General features: G+C 41.3%; 1 protein-coding gene across 1 annotated transcript in view; it reads right to left on the bottom strand.

Moving 5' to 3' along the window:
- KIRREL3 (kirre like nephrin family adhesion molecule 3) overlaps positions 1-24707 on the bottom strand; it is a 672744-nt gene that overhangs the window by 286629 nt on the left and 361408 nt on the right. The window lies entirely within an intron of this gene.

Here is a 24707-nt window from a genome sequence, read left to right as displayed (position 1 = left end):
TTTATGTTTGGTATCACTGCAATGCATTTCTGTCCCCAGTTAGTCAGTGACTGTGTCTTGTAATTCTGACTTCAAAATGATTCATTTATTTAGTTTACCAAAGGGTTTGGACAATCCCCGTGGTATCCCCAGTTTTTAATATTGAATGTGATATCTAAAGTGGAAATTAATTTATATCATCAATTTGAAGTGGTTACCTGTCACTACATCTTGAGCTAGAAATATTTATGAATTGGAGACTGTGACTCAAAATGTGAATGACTAAGTTAGCCTTCTGGATTGAAAATTGGGGAATCCAACATTCTGGGTTATAAACTAGGTTTGTTTGCTTTTTCAAGAGCCTTGTTTGCGCTTTTCAAGAGTAGTAATTACTGGAACTTCAGCAAAAGATCATTACCTTGTTGTGGTGCTGGAGCTTGAGCACCTCAACGATGCCATGAGCTAAACCGTGAAGGGCCACCCAGGATGGGAAGGTCATGACAGAGAGGTCAGACTAAATGCGATCCCTGGGGAAGGTAATGGCAACCCACCCCAGTATTCTTGCCATGAAAACTAAATGGATCAGTACAACCAGAGATATGTCGGTATGCCATCGGAAGATGAGACCCCCAGGTCGGAAGATGGTCAAAATGCTACTGGGGAGGAACAGAGGATGAGTTCAACTAGCCCCAGACGTGATGATGCAGCTAGCTCAAAGCCGAAAGGACAGCTAGCGGCCGACGGTGCTGGTGGTGAACGGCGAATCCGATGTTCTAAGGATCAACACACCATTGAAACCTGGAATGTAAAATCTATGAGCTAGGGCAAATTGGATGTGGTTATTGGTGAGATGTCAAGATTAAAGATAGACATTTTGGGCGTCAGTGGACTGAAATGGACTGGAATGGGCCACTTCACATCAAATGACCACCAGATCTACTACTGTGGACAAGAGAACCACAGAAGAAATGGAGTAGCCTTCATAATTAATAGTAAAGTGGTTAAAGCAGTGCTTGGATACAATCCAAAAAATGACAGAATGATCTCAATTCGAATTCAGGGCAAGCCACCTAACATCACAGTGATCCAAATGTACACCCCAACCACAGAAGCTGAAGAAGCTGAAGTAGAGCAGTTCTATGAGGATCTGCAGCACCTTCTGGACAACACGCCTAAAAGAGATGTTATTTTCATCACGGGAGACTGGAATGCTAAGGTGGGCAGTCAAATGACACCTGGAATTACAGGTAAGCATGGCCTGGGAGAACAAAACGAAGCAGGACATAGGCTGATAGAATTTTGCCAAGACAACTCACTCTGCATAACAAACACTCTCTTCCAACAACCTAAGAGACGGCTTTATACATGGACTTCACCAGATGGACAACACCGAAATCAGATTGACTACATCCTTTGCAGCCAAAGGTGGCGGACATCTATACAGTCGGTAAAAACAAGACCTGGAGCTGACTGTAGTTCCGATCACGAACTTCTTCTTGCACAATTTAGGATCAGACTAAAGAGATTAGGGAAGACCCACAGATCAGCTAGATATGAGCTCACTAATATCCCTAAGGAATATGCAGTAGAGGTGAAGAATAGATTTAAGGGTCTGGACTTAGTAGATAGGGTCCCGGAAGAACTATGGACAGAAGTTCGCAGCATTGTTCAGGAGGTGGCAACAACATACATCCCAAAGAAAGAGAAAACCAAGAAGGCAAAATGGCTGTCTGCTGAGACACTAGAAGTAGCCCAAGAAAGAAGGAAAGCAAAAGGCAACAGTGATAGGGGGAGATATGCCCAATTAAATGCAAAATTCCAGAGGTTAGCCAGAAGAGATAAGGAATTATTTTTAAACAAGCAATGCGTGGAAGTGGAAGAAGACAATAGAATAGGAAGAACAAGAGACTTCTTCCAGAAAATTAGAACCATCGGAGGTAAATTCCAGGCCAAAATGGGTATGATCAAAAACAAAGATGGCAAGGACCTAACAGAAGAAGAAGAGATCAAGAAAAGGTGGCAAGTATATACGGAAGACCTGTATAGGAAGGATAACAATATCAGGGATAGCTTTGACGGTGTGGTCAGTGAGCTAGAGCCAGACATCCTAAAGAGTGAGGTTGAATGGGCCTTAAGAAGCATTGCTAATAACAAGGCAGCAGGAGACGACAGCATCTCAGCTGAACTGTTCAAAATCTTGCAAGATGATGCTGTCAAGGTAATGCATGCTATATGCCAGCAAATTTGGAAAACACAGGAATGGCCATCAGATTGGAAAAAATCAACTTATATCCCCATACCAAAAAAGGGGAACACTAAAGAATGTTCAGTCTATCGAACAGTGGTACTCATTTCACATGCCAGTAAGGTAATGCTCAAGATCCTGCAAGGTAGACTTCAGCAATTCATGGAGCAAGAATTGCCAGATGTGCAAGCTGGGTTTAGAAAAGGCAGAGGAACTAGGGACCAAATTGCCAATATCCACTGGATAATGGAAAAAGCCAGGGAGTTTCAGAAAAACATCTATTTCTGTTTTACTAACTATTCTAAAGCCTTTGACTGTGTGGACCATAACAAATTGTGGCAAGTTCTTCGTGGTATGGGGATACCAAGTCATCTTGTATGCCTCCTGAGAAATCTGTATAACGACCAAGTAGCAACAGTAAGAACAGGCCACGGAACAACGGACTGGTTTAGGATTGGGAAAGGAGAATGGCAGGGTTGTATACTCTCACCCCACCTATTCAACTTGTATGCAGAAAACATCATGTGACATGCTGGGCTTGAGGAATCCAAGGCTGGAGTTAAAATTGCTGGAAGAAACATTGACAGTCTCATATATGCAGATGATACCACTCCGATGGCTGAAAGCAAAGAGGAACTGAGGAGCCTTATGATGAAGGTGAAAGAAGAAAGTGCAAAAGCTGGCTTGCAGCTAAACCTCAAAAAAACCCCAAGATTATGGCAACCAGCTTGATTGATAACTGGCAAATAGAGGGAGAAAACGTAGAAGCAGTGAAAGACTTTGTATTTCTAGGTGCGAAGATTACTGCAGATGCTGACTGCAGTCAGGAAATCAGAAGACACTTAATCCTTGGGAGAAGAGGAATGACAAATCTTGATAAAATAGTTAAGAGCAGAGACATCACACTGACAACAAAGGTCCGCATTGTTAAAGCAATGGTGTTCCCCGTAGTAACATATGGCTGCGAGAGCTGGACCATAAGGAAGACTGAGAGAAGGAAGATCGATGCTTTGGAACTGTGGTGTTGGAGAATTCTGAGAGTGCCTTGGACTGCAAGAAGGTCAAACCAGTCCATCCTCCAGGAAATAAAGCCAGACTGCTCACTTGAGGGAATGATATTAAAGGCCAAACTGAAATACTTTGGCCACATAATGAGAAGACAGGACACCCTGGAGAAGATGCTGATGCTAGGGAGAGTGGAAGGCAAAAGGAAGAGGGGCCGACCAAGGGCAAGATGGATGGATGATATTCTAGAGGTGACGGACTCATCCCTGGGGGAGCTGGGGGTGTTGACGACCGACAGGAAGCTCTGGCGTGGGCTGGTCCATGAAGTCACGAAGAGTCGGAAGCGACTAAATGAATAAACAACAAATTACTGGAAATCGGGTATGTTTTCATTTTTATATTATTTTGCTAAGCCTATCATGCTGCTAAATCCTCAGCCATTATGTCTTTAAGCAGGTAGCTGGTTGGGAAAGAATCCTGAAGTATAAGGAATTGTGTGGCTGTATTATTTCACCCACAAACTCTCCCACCTCTTCCATCTGAAATGTGCACAGATTACTTTAAAAAGTCCAGGTTTTATCAGTACATAACCAACTCACATTCCCCAAGGGAAAGTCCTCCCCCCCTCCAAAGTTTGCTTTGGATGCCATGTTTACATCAAAGGGATGTTCAGTAAATCTCTGCCCTTCAACACATACAAGTAATGAGAGCTGTATAATCCCTTTCACTTAGCAGACTGTGTGATAAAATAGAACACGGAACCTGGATGGAAATATAAATCTGTCTCCAGGCTCTGTGCTTTTTCAAAGCAAAATAGCTGGCCCGTAAAGTAGCTGAACGTCAAGGCCCAATGAAGTCCATGCCTTTGATCTCTCGCTTTCTTACAGTAGCTGTTTGGCTATCAGTAAACAAGCAGGGAAATGGATTCAAGCATAGGTTTTCTAAAGGAGGGAGCATATGTACTTGGGGGGGTGTGCGGGTTTGTGTATGTCCTACCTCCAAAACTATGTGAGGTATATATATCTTTTTATCTTGTAGTGTGGAAAATCACCATGGAAAGTCTTCAGTGAAATCTTCTTAGCCTAAGATGGAAAAAAAGGAAGGCACTGTGTCTCTGCCTGCTGCCTGCTTGTTGCCCAGATTAATAGGGTCAGAGTTTATTCATTTAATGTAGCCCCACTGATCAAAATTTCTTTGAAGTATGTTTATTTTGCTTGGGAACCTTTTAAACTTAAAGCTTCATTTGCAAAGAGAAAGCTACTGGGTCTCTGCAACTCCCTTAAACCAACTTCTTAGCCAATACCAACCTCTCTGTCACTCATCTGTGATGAGCAGGAAACAGTCAATAGAGGGACATGAAAAATTAATTTTTAATTTCCATTGATCAGTGTGGATCAGTATTAATCCAATCCATTTTAGCGTTCTCACATTAGTAGGTAAGCAATGAATTTTTAACATGTTTTTTTTTTGAAGAATAAATTAAAAAGTCTCAGTTTTAAAAAAAGGGCACTCTTGCTGCTAGGCATTTAACTGGCATCATTGTAAAACGGTAGAGGTAAACAGGCCGCTGTTTACACATTTGTTCATATGAAAGCAAAGATATCAATGATCCTTACTAAGCATTTAATAAACTACCAAGGTATCAAAACATTATTTAAAAATACTAAATTAGCCTAACCTGATCAACCACACTAAATAATGACTTTGGAAATAAACAAACCAGCCCCCTTTCACTTTACTTTGATTGCAAAATGTAATTGCACAATTATTGCCACCTTGTTTTGCACAGTCCTGCTTACTGCTGCTGACTATGCTGGTAATGAATACATTACAAAAAGATCTATATCCAGGAAAAAGTCCCAGTATGTGGTTCAAAAAGATATACACAAAATAAAATGCTTGGTCTGTATCAACTCCAGGCTGAAACCAATGGGTTGGTGGAAATTTGCAAAATTCATGAATAGTTGAGAATCCTCAACCTAGAAACGCAGGAGAGCAGTTGGCCTTATATATGCCAGGTTGCTCACATTAATCAGGATCAATGAAGAAGATTCCCTGGAAAATCTTTCCCCCCTAACTATAAGACCCTGAACTCTTTCACACTCAACTTTAGTTTTCAGCACTTACTGAGTCTTAATGTCTTGTCAGTTAAGAAATGGAAAGGCCAAGAGGAACCATTGTTGTGCTTAGGACATCAGTTGGCCTTCATCTGGCCATGATATGGACCCTCTCATAAACTCTTCTTTGGAACTGAGGATGGTAGGGTTAGGAATTAGCATCTCTTTTCTACTAGGAATTCTTCCAGAACAAATAAGTAAAAACAAAAAATCACAATTATTAAGATATATACTAATGGCCATGAGGATAAAACATTAGAAAAGAGACACTTTGCCAACGATGTCAGACTGAGAAAACAAATTTGGAGAATATGCAGGAAAGGCAAAATTAACAGTATATATTCAGAAAAGAAGTTTGACTAAATTTGAGCAAGAAAATCTCCTTTATATATATCACCTGTCACACAACAAGGAAAATCCCAACATTTACCATATGCTTTTCAAGGGGGAAATTATGGCGCTGCGGGTTAAACCGCTGAGCTGTCGATCGGAAGGTCGGCGGTTCGAAACTGCGCGGCGGGGTGAGCTCCCGTTGCTCGTCCCAGCTCCTGCTCACCTAGCAGTTCGAAAACATGCCAATGTGAGTAGATCAATAGGTACCGCTTCGGCGGGAAGGTAACGGCGTTCCGAGTCGTCATGCTGGCCACATGACCCGGAAGTGTCTATGACAACGCCGGCTCCAAGGCTTAGAAACGGAGATGAGCACCGCCCCCTAGAGTCGGATTCGACTGGACTTTACGTCAAGGGAAACCTTTACCTTTACTTAGTAATTAAAAACAGTTTCAATATTATAAATATGTTGATGCAATCATCAGTTAGGTACAATGTGCGGGAATTTAAAATTATGTAGTTTCCCAATAAGTTTTTACTGATTTTTTTTTCTTCTTTTTCCATTTTTTTCTTTCTTCCCTCTTTTTCTTTTCCCTTGATTACATGAATACAGTGGTGATATCAATACTAAAATCATGCTTTATAGAGATTTCTAGTCATTTCTTATTGAACTTAGTTGTACACATTTAATTAATTTCAAATTGTATCATTGTAAACACTTCATTCACTGATATTTTATTCTTTATGCACTATGCGTCTTTCTATTTTCTTTTTTGTGTAGCTATTTATTCTGTTTTACTAAATGTTTTCATAAGTTTATTTATTTTTATTCTTCTTTTAAAAAAGAAGGAACTGGCATCTCCTGCTTGCTAAGTAAATATTGTACCATTGGGCTACAGTACAAAGAATGACAATGCTGGAAATGATTTTCTTTCTTTCTTTCTTTCTTTCTTTCTTTCTTTCTTTCTTTCTTTCTTTCTTTCTTTCTTTCTTTCTTTCTTTCTTTCTTTCCTACTCATCGTGCAGCCAATTAGGTTCTACAAGAGTCATAGAGGGCTCAAGGTCTGGATGAACAAGCAGTAAAAATGCTACAGCGAAGGGGGTAGTAAAGGTTTATTAACATCATCATAATTTCTACTGTTGTGCGGCTGTATCCCATCAGGAATGATGATAAATGTTTAACAGCCCAATAATACCTGTTTAATAATTTTGAGTGTTCCTTCCTACTTAATTTATTAAAAAAATAAACTTTATAATTGTTGTAAAGACTTAATTGCAATTCCAACACCTACTTAATATTGAGTTAATTATATTGCACCTAAATGTTCTTTCCCATACATATTAAGTATCAATTAGTTATTTTTATACTATTGATTTGTTTTAATTAACTATGCTATTATATTCCTATTTTAAGGAAACCTAAAAACAAGATTCATTTTTTAAGGGAAAAAAAACTCTTAATATTGAAATAAATCACACTTTTACATTACCCCATAGGTTTTTTTCAGCAATGACCCTTGTTCTAAACCAGGGGTAATAATGTACATTTGCACAGTCACCACTGTATGCAAAAATAAAGACTGAACACTTCTTTGTTGGCTGATGTCAGTTGCCTTGGGAAGGTGAAAGCTGAATTCCATGTCCCCAAACTCTGGAAATCCTTCTGTGTATTGCTGCCTGCATAAGTTTACAATAGAGGAAACCTAATTTCATTGCTTTCAGTTCATCACCAGCACCTGGCAACCTGGACTCAGGAGGGCCTAAATGTAGATGCTTTCTCGGGCTTCTAAGAAAGCCCTTAAATTTCCTGCAATGACCTACAGCATTATTAAATTGTTGGTGAACTGCCCAGAGTCATGTATTTGAGATGGGCAGCTACATAAATTGGAATAATAAATAGAAAAATAAATAAAGTTACAGTAGCAAAGAAAGCACAGTTGGAAGACCTGAAGGACCAGGTTAGGGACATGGAGAAACTCTATCTATGTGGCCTGTAAGAGTCGAGAATGACTTGATGGCTCATCATCATCATCATCATCATCATCATCAAATATAAATATATAAATAAATTGAGGAGCACTGTGGGGGATTATAATGGCTACTTGGATCATTAGGTAAGCCGGGCAGGGGGTAGAGGAGGCTAGTGACATATGATTATATCATCAAGGCCCTTCTGAGCTGGACACATTCTTGCGTGAAGTGATCATAGCTAATAGCATACTGAAAGGTGATGAATTCATTGATGATGATGATGATGATGATGATGATGATGATGACTCTGCCTAAGCTAGCAGATATCCCCACAGTTCTGGCTATGAACTTCTCTATAAGGATAGTACCCACAGTGTGAAAAAATGAATTTATTTTGATAATTTACTGCTATGCCAATCATTTCCATCACATAAACTATTCAAAAAATTGAAGAAAAGGTCAAAGTTGGACTTGGGGCAATTTGTTTAAAAAGCTGACAATTAGGGTAGGGCTTTGGGGCAGAAGTCTAGGACCCCACTCAGCAGATCAAACAACAGCCGTCCCCCAGCCCTTCAAAGCTGGCTTACCTCGTTTTGGGGTCAGTCAAGCCATACAAGTTAGCCACCTAAGGCAGGGGGTGCACAAATTTTCTTCAAATTGACGGCCCCATCTGGACGTGCTTGAGCCAAACTCCAAGTGTGGAATGCCCAAGCCACAGCCCAGAGGCTAAGAGGCCTCATGTAGTCCTGAAACCTGAGGTGGAAAATCTGAGTTTCATTCATTCTAGAATCTACTGATTCTGACCTATGATGCACAGAGACCCCCATTTTGAATATATAGTCCCTTTCCACCCCCCTGTCTGTGGGCTTCCTCACTTTCACTCCTGCTATTGAATGGCTGTTAAACAGCCCCCTGTTCCTTTCTACCTTGGGTGAGTCTGATCTGTCTCCTATGTTCGCTTTGTGTATTACTTTGCTAAGCTGTTTGAGGTCCTTTGAGATAAAAATGTGTCATATAAACGTGACTTATTATTATTAGAATCTGTGCTAGGTTAATTTATAAAATATGGCTTATTTAATAAAAGTATGTGCGTGGTGGTGGTGGGGAGGAGACCTGCCTGATAGGCAAATTAGCATATTACTGCCTGAAATAGAAACGAGGAGGAAAGGGGTTTTGAACACTTCAACTGTGCTACATTTTACTCAGTAGCATACTGCTGAAAGGGTGCATTTATAAGCCTATTCATTTTGCTATGTACTAGCAAACCATGTCATCTGTTTATTACACAAATAAAATCTTAAAAGCAGGGGATTAGTTGAGTGTGTCTCTCTGGGACCACAGTTGGACTTTAAAGGATCCATCACTGGGGATAAACAGATGGAACAGGAATAGTTGCCAGCACATCTTGCTCCATATCCTAAAATATAAGGAGCAAGGGTTTTCTCTGCTTCCATCGGGCCATATGCGCAAAGGTTTAAAATTGCACAGGATAGTTGTAGAAAGGGGGCAATTTGTAAAACATAGCGTTGGGGATATCTCACCATGAGAGGAAATCTCCCCACAAATGTGATGCTGAAGAGTCATCCTAAAGAATTCGCAATGTGTTTCAGTTTTCATTTAGAGCATGGCTGGCTGGGGAATTCTGAGAGTTGAAGTCCACAGATCTTAAAGGCTCTGAGATTGAGAAACACTAATTTAGAGAGACCAGCTAGGCATTTCCACAGTTTAGAACATCATATAAATGCTACTTATCCTAAGTATACTGATCCTTCCTTCCTTCCTTCCTTCCTTCCTTCCTTCCTTCCTTCCTTCCTTCCTTCCTTCCTTCCTTCCTTCCTTCCTTCCTTCCCTCCCTCCCTCCCTCCCTTCTTTGATTCTAGTTTTGCTGCCACATGGCACTTCTGGTTGATATTAGAAGGAATACTGGGTAGCCAGGAAACTGAGTGTGCACATTCGCAGCCAACCATGTCTTAGTGCATGAAAACCATCTCTCCAGATGGTAACAGCCACAAAGACTGAAAAGTCCTCTTGATGGGCATCATTTGTCCCAAGTCATCAAGTTTGCTATTACTGTAAGAAGATGTTCCTGTTATTTTAGTTTCTCTCAACAGAGGGGGACAAGATAATCAGAGGCCTCCTTCCTCTGCTCTGCTAGAGACAGTTACATCTGCCTTATTCACCCTCCAGTAGCATTGCTCTGCCAGCTGATATGGACTGTGTGTACTCTGGAAACCTTTTCAGCTCTACCAAGGCAGAGGAGCCTCAGAAGACAGGATATCTGCTAGCTTCTGGCCTGGTCCATCTGCTACAGTTCTCTTCCCTCTCTTCTCCCTCCTTCCTTGCCATTTCCTGTTTTGTATGTCCAGAATCTCTAGTGCCTTTCAGATATCAGGTTTTCCTCTTAGTCTCCCTGGCAGCTGATCTTGAGTTGCTTGGGGAGAAACCCGAAAAAGCTGCTGGAGGTTTCCCTAGCAGATGCCTCTTCCCAATATTTGGTAAGGAGCATCCCAGACTTCCTAATGAGTAGGTGCTTAGAAATGGCCACATATTTGGAAGAGAAAAATGTGGCCATTCTACAGGAAAAATGCTGTCTCACAGACAAAAAACCTCACAAACACTTATACACCTGAAACCATGGGCACCTCTCCCTGAATTGCATCCCAGTGGATCCTACTCCAGATCTGTGTAACCACGACTCATGGCTCCATGACCTTCTCCTTCACTGAATATGCTCCCTTTTCATTTTTGAGGTTTTAAATGCGGGAATGGAATCATGACAAGTCAGTTGGATGTTTCCTTTTCTCAAAAAGTGCATGATAGATAGAGGAGACACTAGCTGTTAATTCCTTTTTTCTTCTTTTGCAAAGAATGGCGATAAGGGGATGTTTGCTACTCCAGGCCCTGTGGTGGCTGAAGGGCAGGACACTGTTTTAACACTGTTCTTTGTTCTCTGTTAGCTGGAGGGACAGTGAATGATTTACAGATGTTCTCAGCATTTCAAGGTCAGCCAAAGTGAAGATGATTGCAGCTTGGCTTCAAAGTGCTTTGTGAAGGATTGGGATTGGAAGAGCTGGGTCATGAAAGGCTCCAAGCATATGAAACCTTTGCTAGCATCCTCAAATAGTCTCTAGGACAGAAAGAAGCTCACCATTAGTATCCCTACAACAATGAGTTTCTAAATGTTTTTGCAAACATCCATTAAATGAGGTTTACATGGCTTATGTCTGGGTCCCTATGAGGACAGACCAGGGGGATTTATTGTCCATCTCTTGAATTCAAAGAGGCAGAAAAACTATACAACTGCTTGTGCCCCAAGATGAAAGAGAATCAGAGTACTGGTTAGAGCAAATGGCCCCTTAGAATTCTATTTCTTCTTTAATGTGAAGTCTCCTTCAAGTCAAGCTTAACTTCTGGTGACTTCATGGACACATCCATGGAATTTTCTTGACAATAGCATGGAAGTGGTGGCATTGCCTTCTTTTGGAATTTATAGCAAATGGCATGTCCCTGTCTGGGCCCAGAACCTAAATAAGGTCATACCTGATCAGTACTTGGATGGAAGTCTACTAGAAAATATCAAGAATATCAGCTAGACTGAGACATTGAAAAATACCCTGGAAGTTGGCAATGGCAAGCCACTCCTTGAAGATCAACTTGAAAGAGGCTTTACCTGTGCTGTTTACAAGTAATGAGAATTAGGGGACCATTTCAGCCATGTTTTTGGTGTGGAGAGGGGGACCCTTCAATGTCTTCCTTCAGCTTATTATCAACTGCTGCTATGGCAGAGCTCCTTTCCTTTCCCCTTCCCCTTCCAATGTTCAGAATGGCAACTCTGTTGGAACCTGGACACCATTTTGCATTTCCCACAAGGTTGACATGAGTGACATTCTGAGGAATTGTGTGGAGAAAATGGAAGATAAATATCAGCTACCGCAACAAAAAAGGTTGGAGTTGTCATTCTTGTTTTAAGGGGGGGGGGATTAGCATTTCCTCAAGAGGGAAAAGGAGTTTTCTGAGAAACTTCACTCCAGCTGTATTAATACATTCTAACTTGTGGGAGAGCAAGAGAGAGACAGAGGTACAGGAATTAGGAAACCCTGATTTCCAGAGCTTAAGGTAACCCCCTGCATTCTTCTTATCCCTCTTGTAGATCTTTGAGCTAAAACTGTCCCTGCTCAACATTCACATGCATTTTGCTCCATCATTTAAAGAAGAGATGGTATTTTCTGAGGCGGGGAACCCCACAGACCTTCTATTACCAAGAAATCATGTTCCAACCTTGCAAGCACCATTACCATTCTGTATCTTATAATTAAATTGTATTTGCCAGTTACCTCACAGCATGCTAACAATTTTTACTCATCTAAGGGCTTTGTAGATTCTTTTTTAAATCTTCAGATTCCATCATTTTTGCCCTAAGACTTCTCGCCCCCACCTCAAATAAATATAGAAAGAAAGAATAGGCAATTTCACAAAACTCTTTGCCCCCCACCCCACCCCTATGTCGTTAGTGTACCAGAAAGAAAGAAGCTTGGCTCTGCTACATAAAATGGAAGAAATGTTCTTCTCTCTCACCATCTCTTCATTTTCTCCTCCCAGTGATTAAAACAGAGGAACTCGAAATAGCTATGAACAGAATATAGATTACAGCTGTTCTCAGAAACTAAAAAAGCAAAATGAGGCAGCAGCAACCATGACAGAGAGACACAACTGGCTCCATATTTTGTGGAGAAGAGCAGGACAGACAAAGCCTCTCCCCCCACCCCCTTTTTTTAAAATTTAAAAAATGTACGGAATAAAATATGCTTGACAGGTTTCAGAGTCAAATGTTTATTTATTTATTTCTCACATTTCTTCACCGCCCATCTCACCAAGCGACTGTATAATAAATGTTTCCTGGGGCCATTTTCTTTTAGACTAAATCTGGGACAGAAAAATAATGTTGTTTCCTTCTGGATCAGAAAAAAAAAAGTTTCAATGCACCTTTATTGCATAACATACAAACGAATCAACCAACAAAAACTCTTGTTTGCTTCCTCAGAGGCTTTCTCTTCCCTGATCCTCTTCCCATCTGGTGCCTCTTAAGGTTGTCTTGACTTCACTGAATTTCAGGGGTGGCATGACAGGCCAAGATCCAATAACTTCCTCTTTCCTACTCTGCTACTGGCCATTTGCTCATTCTTTTCTTCTGCAGCCAATTCATACCAACTTTCAGGAAGCGGGAGAAAAAGAGAAGAGGGATGAACAGATCATGGCTTTTCTATAATCCTGGTTCTGCCCACCTGCTTGGCAGAGACAGCTGACAAATTGTGATGGTGAGATGAGCAGGCTGCATTTGGAAAGCCACTCCATCTGGTACAAGGTGAAAAAACCTTCAGAAAGATGGCAACACTAGACTGGTGCATAACTATATTTCACAATTTTGCCAACTTCTGATTATTTGACTATTTATGGATCTGATATATTTGTACTTTGCCTTTCCATCTGTATTGCACAGAGTTATCCCTTCACTGGTTTTATCTCCCCAATAAAAAACCTGTCAGATATCTTGAGAATAGAAATTTTAGTGATCCTGCTATCTCTGAGAGAACTTCCAGTGCTGAATATGGGATTGAACCCAAGTTTCCCTGACTTCAACCCAACCTTAGGCAGCACATCATCCTGTTTGCTTGGCTTGTTGAGAAATCCTTCAGGTTGTTTGGATAAATGAGACAGCTTTATATTGTGATGGAGGGACCATGGAGGGACCATAGGAAGGTCTACCTTATTCCGGAGTCATGCAGCTAATAATCCTGTGGTTCAGCAGTGTTCTTCAGTGGCCTTTTAAAATAATTGCCCTCCCTTGCTCCATCGTGTTCATTTCCTCAGTTAATCCATAGCATAGATCCGTTGCTGCTATGCTCCGTAACTTTGGTTGTTTCACTGCCAAGCCATATCACTTATAGAGGGCAATTTGCTTACCATTGCCAAGATCCCATTTCCCTGTGTGAGCCATTATGTGAGCAATACATGGAAATAGCTCCCTGGCCTCTCTTGATGACATTGTGTTGATCTCACGAATATACATGCAGATGCATGCATGCACACTCCGGTTAAAAGTAATGGACTGAAATTGTTCACCCTGTTACTTCTGATGGCTTTGATTCAACCAAACTATCAAAAGCTCCCATACCTCTCTTGGTAGCAAGAGTGGTAGTTTTCTCCATCCTCCATGCCTTCCCCTTTGCATTCCTTGCAAGTCGTTTGCAGTCCATGGTTTTAAAAATACTATCATTATTGCCATGAGAACAAGCTGTTTTGTAATTTGTTAATTGCACCAGGATATACAAATACTCTATACCTGAATTTTTTTTTTAATCCATTCAATCGTGTCTGATTCTCAGAGACTGCCTGGACTAGTCCCTGCAGTTTTCTTGGTAAGGTTTTTTAGAAGTGGTTTGCCATTGCCTCCTTCCTAGGGCTGAGAGAAAGTGACTGGCCCAAGGTCACCCAGTTGGCTTTGTGCCTAAGGCAGGACTAGAACTCTTGGTCTCCAGGTTTCTAGCCTGGTGCCTTCACCACTACAGCAAACTGGCTCTAGATAAAAAATAGACATCTGATAATCTGACTTGGTGTAAAGCCTTTCTTTATGTTCCTAAACTGGGTTCCCTGTATCAAATGTTTGTACCTACACTAGCAGTGTTGGCACTAGAACTCACGGTCTCCCAGTTTCTAGCCTGGTGCCTTCACCCCTAGGCCAAACTGGCTCTGTATACCTCAGATAGATACTCCCTTATATGGTAATTTTAATTGTTTCTGATTTGTACAGAAATTTCAAGGTAAGATTATGTTGTCTTTCCAAAGTAGTAATGATGTCTTGCAGAAGAAATAGAAGGGAAGGGAAACTGAAATGCATTTGAGCTGATTCCTTAAGATAATGTAAGGGTATATATTAAATGTAACTAGAAGGATTGAAAACATGTCACAGAAATGACAGCTGGAATTAACTAGCTCAGTGGCACACCTGAAATCACTCTATTTAATTTATGGCATGGCCTTCAGTTCTATTTCCATTCTTTTATTACAGTTAGTGACAAGGCAAAACCTCCTTTAAAATAGGCTTGACTCCTAATGACTACATGGAGTCCATGCAAATTTTTTTTGGCAGGAGTATGGACATGAATTACCACTGCTTCCTTCTTTCTTTCAGCTGCCTAGTCTAGCCTACAGCTCTGGTATTCTGTGAAGATTTCTCATCCAAGTACTAACCAAGCCTGATCCTGCTTAGCTTTTAAACCCAGGCAGTCAGCCAAGTGCTGCCACTTACTGGAATAAGCAAGTTATTGAAGATCCACATTTTTGCAACCTTCAATTGTTCCACTCCATCTACTTTAGTTTCTATCTTTAAAAAAGTCATGGATATGTTTTTTAAATGTTTGTACCAGTTATATGCATTTCTATACATGCTTCCCTTCTATGTGTATCCTTGCAATTTTCCTCAATATTACATATTTTTATGTTATTTTCACCAATATACAATTGTTTTGTGTATACCTCTAAGATAAGTGTTTTTCTCTGCAATTTTTCTTAATCTACATCTTTTTAAATTGCAATTTGGTTTTGTTGTTGCTTTTCAGAAATATAGAAGAATTTATTCAACATGAATATTAAAGGAAGATGTCTGTAGTCACAAGGTATTGTTTTATGCCAATATATGTTAAGCTATAAAGTAAAACCTTCAGCAAACATCGTTACCTTGTTGTGGTGCTGGAGCTTGAGCACCTCAGTGATGCCATGAGCTAAACCATGAAGGGCCACCCAAGACGGGAAGGTCATGACAGAGAGGTCAGACTAAATGCGATCCCTGGGGAAGGTAATGGCAACCCACCCCAGTATTCTTGCTGTGAAAACTAAATGGATCAGTACAACCAGAGATATGTCAGTATACCATCGGAAGAGGAGACCCCCAGGTTGGAAGATAGTCAAAATGCTACTGGGGAGGAACAGAGGATGCGTTCAACTAGCCCCAGACATGATGCAGCTAGCTCAAAGCCGAAAGGACGGCTAGCGGCCGACAGTGCTGGTGGTGAACGGCGAATCCGATGTTCTAAGGATCAACACACCATTGGAGCCTGGATTGTAAGATCTATGAGCCAGGGCAAATTGGATGTGGTTATTGGTGAGATGTCAAGATTAAAGATAGACATTTTGGGCATCAGTGAACTGAAATGGACTGGAATGGGCCACTTCACATCAAATGACCACCAGATCTACTACTGTAGACAAGAGGACCACAGAAGAAATGGAGTAGCCTTCATAATTAATAGTAAAGTGGCTAAAGCAGTGCTTGGATACAATCCAAAAAACGACAGAATGATCTCAATTCGAATTCAGGGCAAGCCACCTAACATCACAGTGATCCAAATGTACGCCCCAACCACAGAAGCTGAAGAAGCTGAAGTAGAGCAGTTCTATGAGGATCTGCAGCACCTTCTGGACAACACGCCTAAAAGAGATGTTATTTTCATCACGGGAGACTGGAATGCTAAGGTGGGCAGTCAAATGACACCTGGAATTACAGGTAAGCATGGCCTGGGAGAACAAAACGAAGCAGGACATAGGCTGATAGAATTTTGCCAAGACAACTCACTCTGCATAACGAACACTCTCTTCCAACAGCCTACGAGACGGCTTTATACATGGACTTCACCAGATGGACAACACCGAAATCAGATTGACTACATCCTTTGCAGCCAAAGGTGGCGGACATCTATGCAGTCGGTAAAAACAAGACCTGGAGCTGACTGTAGTTCCGATCACAAACTTCTTCTTGCACAATTTAGGATCAGACTAAAGAGATTAGGGAAGACCCACAGATCAGCTAGATATGAGCTCACTAATATTCCTAAGGAATATGCAGTGGAGGTGACGAATAGATTTAAGGGACTGGACTTAGTAGGTAGGGCCCCGGAAGAACTCTGGACAGAAGTTTGCAACATTGTTCAGGAGGTGGCAACAACATACATCCCAAAGAAAGAGAAAACCAAGAAGGCAATATGGCTGTCTGCTGAGACACTAGAAGTAGCCCAAGAAAGAAGGAAAGCAAAAGGCAACAGTGATAGGGGGAGATATGCCCAATTAAATGCAAAATTCCAGAGGTTAGCCAGAAGAGATAAGGGATTATTTTTAAACAAGCAATGCGTGGAAGTGGAAGAAGACAATAGAATAGGAAGGACAAGAGACCTCTTCCAGAAAATTAGAAACATCGGAGGTAAATTCCAGGCCAAAATGGGTATGATCAAAAACAAAGATGGCAAGGACCTAACAGAAGAAGAAGAAATCAAGAAAAGGTGGCAAGAATATACAGAAGACCTGTATAGGAAGGATAACAATATCGGGGGTAGCTTTGATGGTGTGGTCAGTGAGCTAGAGCCACACATCCTGAAGAGTGAGGTTGAATGGGCCTTAAGAAGCATTGCTAATAACAAGGCAGCAGGAGACGACGGCATCCCAGCTGAACTGTTCAAAATCTTGCAAGATGATGCTGTCAAGGTAATGCATGCTATATGCCAGCAAATTTGGAAAACACAAGAATGGCCATCAGATTGGAAAAAATCAACTTATATCCCCATACCAAAAAAGGGGAACACTAAAGAATGTTCAGTCTATCGAACAGTGGCACTCATTTCACATGCCAGTAAGGTAATGCTCAAGATCCTGCAAGGTAGACTTCAGCAATTCATGGAGCAAGAATTGCCAGATGTGCAAGCTGGGTTTAGAAAAGGCAGAGGAACTAGGGACCAAATTGCCAATATCCACTGGATAATGGAAAAAGCCAGGGAGTTTCAGAAAAACATCTATTTCTGTTTTACTGACTATTCTAAAGCCTTTGACTGTGTGGACCATAACAAATTGTGGCAGATTCTTAGTGGTATGGGGATACCAAGTCATCTTGTATGCCTCCTGAGAAATCTGTATAACGACCAAGTAGCAACAGTAAGAACAGGCCACGGAACAATGGACTGGTTTAAGATTGGGAAAGGAGAACGGCAGGGTTGTATACTCTCACCCCACCTATTCAACTTGTATGCAGAAAACATCATGTGACATGCTGGGCTTGAGGAATCCAAGGCTGGAGTTAAAATTGCTGGAAGAAACATTAACAATCTCAGATATGCAGATGATACCACTTTGATGGCTGAAAGCAAAGAGGAACTGAGGAGCCTTATGATGAAGGTGAAAGAAGAAAGTGCAAAAGCTGGCTTGCAGCTAAACCTCAAAAAAACCAAGATTATGGCAACCAGCTTGATTGATAACTGGCAAATAGAGGGAGAAAATGTAGAGGCAGTGGAAGACTTTGTATTTCTAGGTGCGAAGATTACTGCAGATGCTGACTGCAGTCAGGAAATCAGAAGATGCTTAATCCTTGGGAGAAGAGCAATGGCAAATCCTGATAAAATAGTTAAGAGCAGAGACATCACACTGACAACAAAGGTCCGCATCGTTAAAGCAATGGTGTTCCCCGTAGTAACATATGGCTGCGAGAGCTGGACCATAAGGAAGGCTGAGAGAAGGAAGATCGATGCTTTGGAACTGTGGTGTTGGAGGAAAATTCTGAGAGTGCCTTGGACTGCAAGAAGATCAAACCAGTCCATCCTCCAGGAAATAAAGCCAGACTGCTCACTTGAGGGAATGATATTAAAGGCCAAACTGAAATACTTTGGCCACATAATGAGAAGACAGGACACCCTGGAGAAGATGCTGATGCTGGGGAAAGTGGAAGGCAAAAGGAAGAGGGGTCGACCAAGGGCAAGGTGGATGGATGATATTCTAGAGGTGACGGACTCGTCCCTGGGGGAGCTGGGGGTGTTGACGACCGACAGGAAGCTCTGGCGTGGGCTGGTCCATGAAGTCACAAAGAGTCGGAAGTGACTAAACGAATAAACAACAACATAAAGTAAACCACACAAAATACTCTGTGCAGTTTCAACCTATTCCCTACTTTTTCAGATGATGAAAGAGATAAAAATTATTATTTGCAGTATTGTTCTTCTAAACGTTTACTATGCTTGCTGTAAGGAAGATGAGAATCCACTCCTTTCTTTTCTTTTCTTTTCTTCATTTCTTATTTAGTTATCTTTTCTTTTACTTTTCTTTCTTTTTTCTTTAATTTTGTATTGTTCTTACTTTGCAAAAAATTCTTTAATAAAAATTAATTTTAAAAAATATAAACTTTTACCCTGATTGCCTTTGCAGTATTCCTGAGATACAGTTCACAGCTATATTGTCACATATACGAAACTAAGGCATCCAACAACCTGGTTCAGTCATTAATATAAACTACAATTTAGACCATTGTTTCTCAACCTTGGCAACTTTAAGATGTGTGGACTTCAGCTCCAAGAATTCCTCAGCCAGCAAGGCTGGCTGGGGGATTCTGGGAGTTATGTCCACACATCTTAAGGCTGCCAAGGTTGGGAAACACTGGTTTAGACAATCAAAAATGAACCATAGGAAACCTCACAGCTGCATTTTCTTTTCATTCTTTTCGATTCACATATTGGAAGAAAATTAAAAACTGTTACTTGTACTTTCAGAAAACAGCTCTTACCTATGGACTCAAGGAGCTATGGTTTGATCTCACCCAGCTGAGGAATCAAACTGAGATCTAAAATTCTGATTTGTTTGAACTTAAAGGGTAAATATCCAGGGTAGTTTCAGAACCCACTTAAGATAAACCACAGCTCTCTGCATGTGTTCATCAGGATAGAACTGTTCTTTGTTCAGAAGGTAAAGTGATAATCTGGTTCAGACAAAGAACAACAACACTCCTACTTCTGGTTAGTTGAAAATGGAAGTAAATGCTTGCAGTCTTCTCTTCACAGCCACACAAAGTGAAGAGAGGAAATGGGGGCTTGTCTGCATAGTACAGCCTTTGGGTTTGTATCCATACCTTCATACCTAAACAGCACATGGGTGAGAGCCAGTTTGGTCTAGTGGTTAAGGTGCTGGGCTAGAGACCAGGAGTCTGTGCGTTCTAGTCCTGCCTTAGGAATGGAAGCCGGCTGGGTGGCCTTGGGCCAGTTCTTCTCTCTCAGCCCAAGAGCCAATCAGGCATAGTAGGAGAGTTCTAGTCCTGCCTTGGGCATGAAAGCTGGCTGGGTGACCGTGGGCCAGTCCCACTCTCTCAGCCCAACTCGGTGCAATGTAGACTAGCCTCCTCATGGTGCACCCAGGGCAACATGACTTGTCATGGCTAAATAGTCTACACATCTGGCTGCCGGACCTCACAAGGATTTCCCAGCAAGAAAAAGAAGCATGAACACCAAACTCCTATGCCATGCGATTAAAAAAAAGCACATGGGTGCTTTCATGTAGCTGTTTCCAATGTATATGAAGCACCTTTGTAAGGCTTCTGTCCTCATTCTGTATAACCTTCTCCAGGCAATGAAAATCATGTTCTTCCAACTGGCCAGCTGAAGGGAAGGATTCTCTGCCGTGTTACTTTCCCTTTTCATAACCCAGAGCAATCAGAGACTTTCCTCTATAAAACCCATTTCCAAGTTCACAAATGGAAGCACAAGAGGATGCCGGTGGACATTCAGATCACATCCCCTGTTCGTTTCTGCTCTATAAACAATGGTTTCCCAGAATGCTTATGTGTCTATGATACTGCAACGAACAGCAGTGCTCTCAACTATGCAGCCAGTTAACAGGTGTACCTAGAGGGAGGTTAGAAGCTGATGCCTGGGGAATATTACCTCCTCAGCCACTCAAGCAGAAAAAAGAACTCCCCCAGCGCATACGGAGGCAAGTACGGCTGAATAGGCAAGTGTCAGCGACAATCTGCATAGCAGGCAACAACATGCAGTGAAGCTGTTTCTAGACAGTACCACTCCTGGCTGTGGGTGGGCCCACTACATGCTTGAATGTGCCCCTGTGTGGAGGAAAAATGGAACTTCTCAGCATCGAGAAAACAAGTATGTCAGAATAATCTGTAGTCATACCAACCAGGGCAAGATTTACTGGCCGGTTGCGTGAACCTTGAAAAAGATACAGAGGCTTTACCAGTTTAAAGACAGGTGTTTCTTATGAGCTCTTCTACATTGTGAAACACCTCTTTTGAAGGATTTGCATAGTCCTAGTTTCCACAAGCATCTTTTTCAGTGCTCTTTCTTCAGAACTTAGTGCAGGAACATGAGAAAAAGCTTTATGGTCTGTCGTATTCACCATCCTGTTTTCCATTCTACAGTGTTTCATCAAATGCTTACAGAAAACCCCAAAGAAGAGATGAAATGGTTTCTTTCCATAGGCATTAAGAGGCACATTTCTTTTGATCCTGAATGCACTATATGGCCATCATGAACAGTCGTTACTGATAAACCTATCCTGCATAATTGTGTGAAGCTCCCCCTTCAAAGCCTTCTGAAGTTCTATTCAGGCATTCACCCAAATAATAAGCAAATATAATGGTTGCGAGAGATAAGCTGAGAACGAGCAGTTTACAGGGCAGGGATGTCAGTTACGTCAACAACCAAGTGCTCACCTTCGAGGCAGTGGAGTGTTTGTTAAAATATGGGGAGTGTTGGAAGAAGCAGCCTGGGGTGTAAGAGGGAACTGCACCCTCATGTTGATAGAGAGTAATCCACTGTTTAATGTGGCTTCAGTCTGGTTTGCAATAAAGATTCTTATTTAGCCACAATGTGTTAAGTGCCTGGGGTGCTTGCATCTGATCTTGAGTCTAGTAGCCTAGTTAAGATGTAAAAGTCAAGAGACTGACATTCACTGCCCAATGGTGATCCAGGGATCCTGGCAATGGTGTCTACTTGAATTGAATGCTGAAAGGATGAGCAGGGGCATAAGACCCTATATGCAGTATACAACCCATATACATACTGTGTCCTGTTCAAGCATAAAGTTCAAGCAGAACTTAAGTTGGTGGTCATCACTGAACTGTCCAATAGTAATTTTCACAAACTCTCATGTGTGGTATTGAGTGGAAGACCCTGAGCATGAAAATGATGTGCTCTAATATTCAACTATAGCCCATCCATGGTGTGTGGGAGCTGTAAGGCAAGAGCACTACAGGGAAATCATCCACAATTCAGTCATCAAGCATCCAGAACTTCCCCAGTTCAAATCCCTGGCATCTCTAGGGAGGCTGGAAGGACTCTTGCTTGAAACCCTGAAGAATGACCGCCAGTCGCTGTGGCAATATTAAGCTTGATGGAATAAATGGCCTGGTTCAGAAGGAAGCGGCTTTCTATATTGCCTGACATTGCACTTATTTTCTTGTGGGTGAGAACAGGTGACATGCTGAATGTGATTCAGCTGCAGAGGAGTTGCTGTTTTGTAAGCAGTCCTCATAAGCTGTATCACAGTCCACATATTGAGGCTGTCCCAGCTCAAAGGCATCACATCTTGCCAATTTGCATGCTTGCTGCAAAGAACCTTAATATTTCTGAGGAATGGAGAAGCTGATGTCTTGTTGTTAAAAACACCCAGAGATTCAGGCCAAAAGGAGGAGGAGGAGGAGGAGGTTACCCCCCACCCCCCAAAATTGTGGGGAACCAAATGAAATAAAAGAGGCATAGATGCCAAGGAAAGACAACATAAATCTCATTTTAACTGACATTTTAAAACGCAAGGCAGGTTTTCTTAGTACCCAAAGGGCAACCGAGGCACTTGAAGTTCTTATTAGCAATTTTTCCTACCTGCGGGAACTTTATAACAGAAAAGGGAACTAGAATATTGTTAAAGGAGGGGAGGGAAGGAGAGAGAATGCCTCAAAGAATTACACCAGAACCATCATTTTTAGTATATCCACATTGACCAGTTGCATAATGGATTTAGAACAAAATCATTGTGGCCTTTAGCTGAATGGAACCTATTTATAATCAATAAGACAGAGGAGGCCTGATGCAGTTTTCTTTTTCTTGACAGCCAGGGAAAACAAGGAGATAACAATAAAGGAAGGGGGGGAAGAGTATTTTCTTATGGGATAGATCTGTATGATGTTACCGTCTTGTAATGGTATGTGGGAATGACCTTGGGAGGCAGGATGAAGAGCAGCAGACTAGACAACTGTCAGATAAGAGGCAGCTGAGTCCACAGAAGGAATGTTGAAGGGACCCTTCCTAGTTTCTTGGGCTGTAAAGGTGACAGGGGAGAGATGTACTTGCAAGATTCTGTTAATGTAACCTTACAATAAAGTTAGAGCTAGCACTTCTGGGTGTGCTTCTTGTCTGGACTGCTTCACAAGGCTGACATCAATCTTGCAAGTCTGAAGGTACTGTACATTGCTTCTTCCTCACCTTTACATTCCAAGGAAGTAGGGAGGGTCCCTTCTAAGACACCCACATTCCTTGTGTGGACTCAGCTGCCTTTTATGCTGGACCTCACGGATGTGAAAAAAAAAAAAAAAGCTCTCATGTGTTCTTCTAAATCTGTTTGTGCTTGTATAGTTTTTCATTGGAAGGAAGGATAAAACATCCAGTAGTTTCTATGTTAGTGTTGTTATTGTTGATACTGTACTGAAAGAACAAGTTCAGAGGTCTTTTTTGGAACTATGATCTAAAGCAGAAGTGGACAGTTTCCAGGCCTATGAGGTCTGTTTCCTTTTTTGCTAGAATCCAAAGATCCAAAGCCTGCAACCAGATAAAAATTAGTAAAGCTCTCAAGGTGACTCTGTGTGACTCTATTTACCATAAATGTGTTTTCCAGGAGCAGAACTGCAGCTGTCAATTGAATCTTTTACATCATTGGAAGTCATAAACATTTGCTATACTACTGCAATTTATTTGAAGGAGGCTGAAAGCATCTTTTCTGACTAACAAATTTTATTAAAAGGCATATGCTTTTGTAAGCTTATCTGAACTCCCTCTCAGTTTTTGCTACCATAGACTGACATGGCTCTCCTCCTACAATGTCCACAGTTTGCCAGTGGTAGATGTTAATTCCTGATGCAAAGTTGTATGATTTTAGTCCTGTTGCAGGCCTCTTTGCTACATGCACCAATCCTAGGAAGGACAGGCTGCCACCAACTCCTACAAATCTTCCCTTGATTAATATTTCAATGTACAGCAGCCAAATGGGGAAAGAAGTACATACAGCCATCTCCAAGTCTTTTGAGATTAATTCTTTAGCTAAAGAGGTCTTCTGAAGAGCAGAGGAAAGAAAGGGTTTCCTCTGTATGGATTTTTCTACAGTACTCCTATTTTTCTTCCATAGTTATTCAAATCCTTATTAGCCTTCAAGTAGCTTCAGAAAAAACAGGCCGCAAGAGGTCATGAAGATTCAACCAATGCCTATGAATAAATGAGCAGGGATGGTGTATCTAACTCCAAAGAGAGGTCCATAATATGAACATGAAAATAGGGAAAGATGGGAAAAAGCAAGATAGCATGAGATGGGAAAGGATGAGATTCCTTTGCTCAGAATTGATTTAGGAGAAGGGGGGAATGAGGAAGTAGTGAAGAGGACTTTATATTTGCCTTGGTTAGTAGAAAGCACAAGGAAGAAGGAGAGGCATTGTTCCCCATTATTTCATTTTAGATGGCTTCCATTCATGATACTGTTATGTCCAGATGCATATCAGTTGCATACTATTATCCTGAAACATACTGTATTCCACTTCAAGGTAGCTCTTAAAGTTCATGGGCAAAGTCATGTGTTTCTCTCTGTAAAGGGAGCAAGTCTCCTTGGCCAAGAGAGTTTTGTTTTTTTAAAGAGTTTCCAGATACTATGGATGAAAATGGTTACAACAGCAAAAAAAGTGAATGCTATAAAATAAAATTGCCAGCTGCTATAGCAAATCTAATTCTGGCTTGATCCCCAGATGAGCCAATGCAGACAGAAAAGCTACAGAAAGAAAGAAAGAACTAAACCTGAAGTGTTTAGTGCTGCTTGGTATGCATGCAAACATCTTTGGGGAGGAGAATAAGTTTTTTTTTCCTTATTATAATATTTTTCCTACTCTTTCTGACTCTAGGAAGAATGCCTGCGTTTGATATTTGTTGGGTTCTGTGAGACCAGTTGTGCTGCATATTGACATTTAATGACACCCATGGGGAAACAGCATT

This window comes from Candoia aspera, chromosome 9 (assembly GCF_035149785.1).
Source record: "Candoia aspera isolate rCanAsp1 chromosome 9, rCanAsp1.hap2, whole genome shotgun sequence".
Classification (NCBI taxonomy): domain Eukaryota; kingdom Metazoa; phylum Chordata; class Lepidosauria; order Squamata; family Boidae; genus Candoia; species Candoia aspera.
The sequence above is the reverse complement of the archived record's forward strand: the minus strand, read 5'-3'. Positions and strand labels throughout refer to the sequence as shown.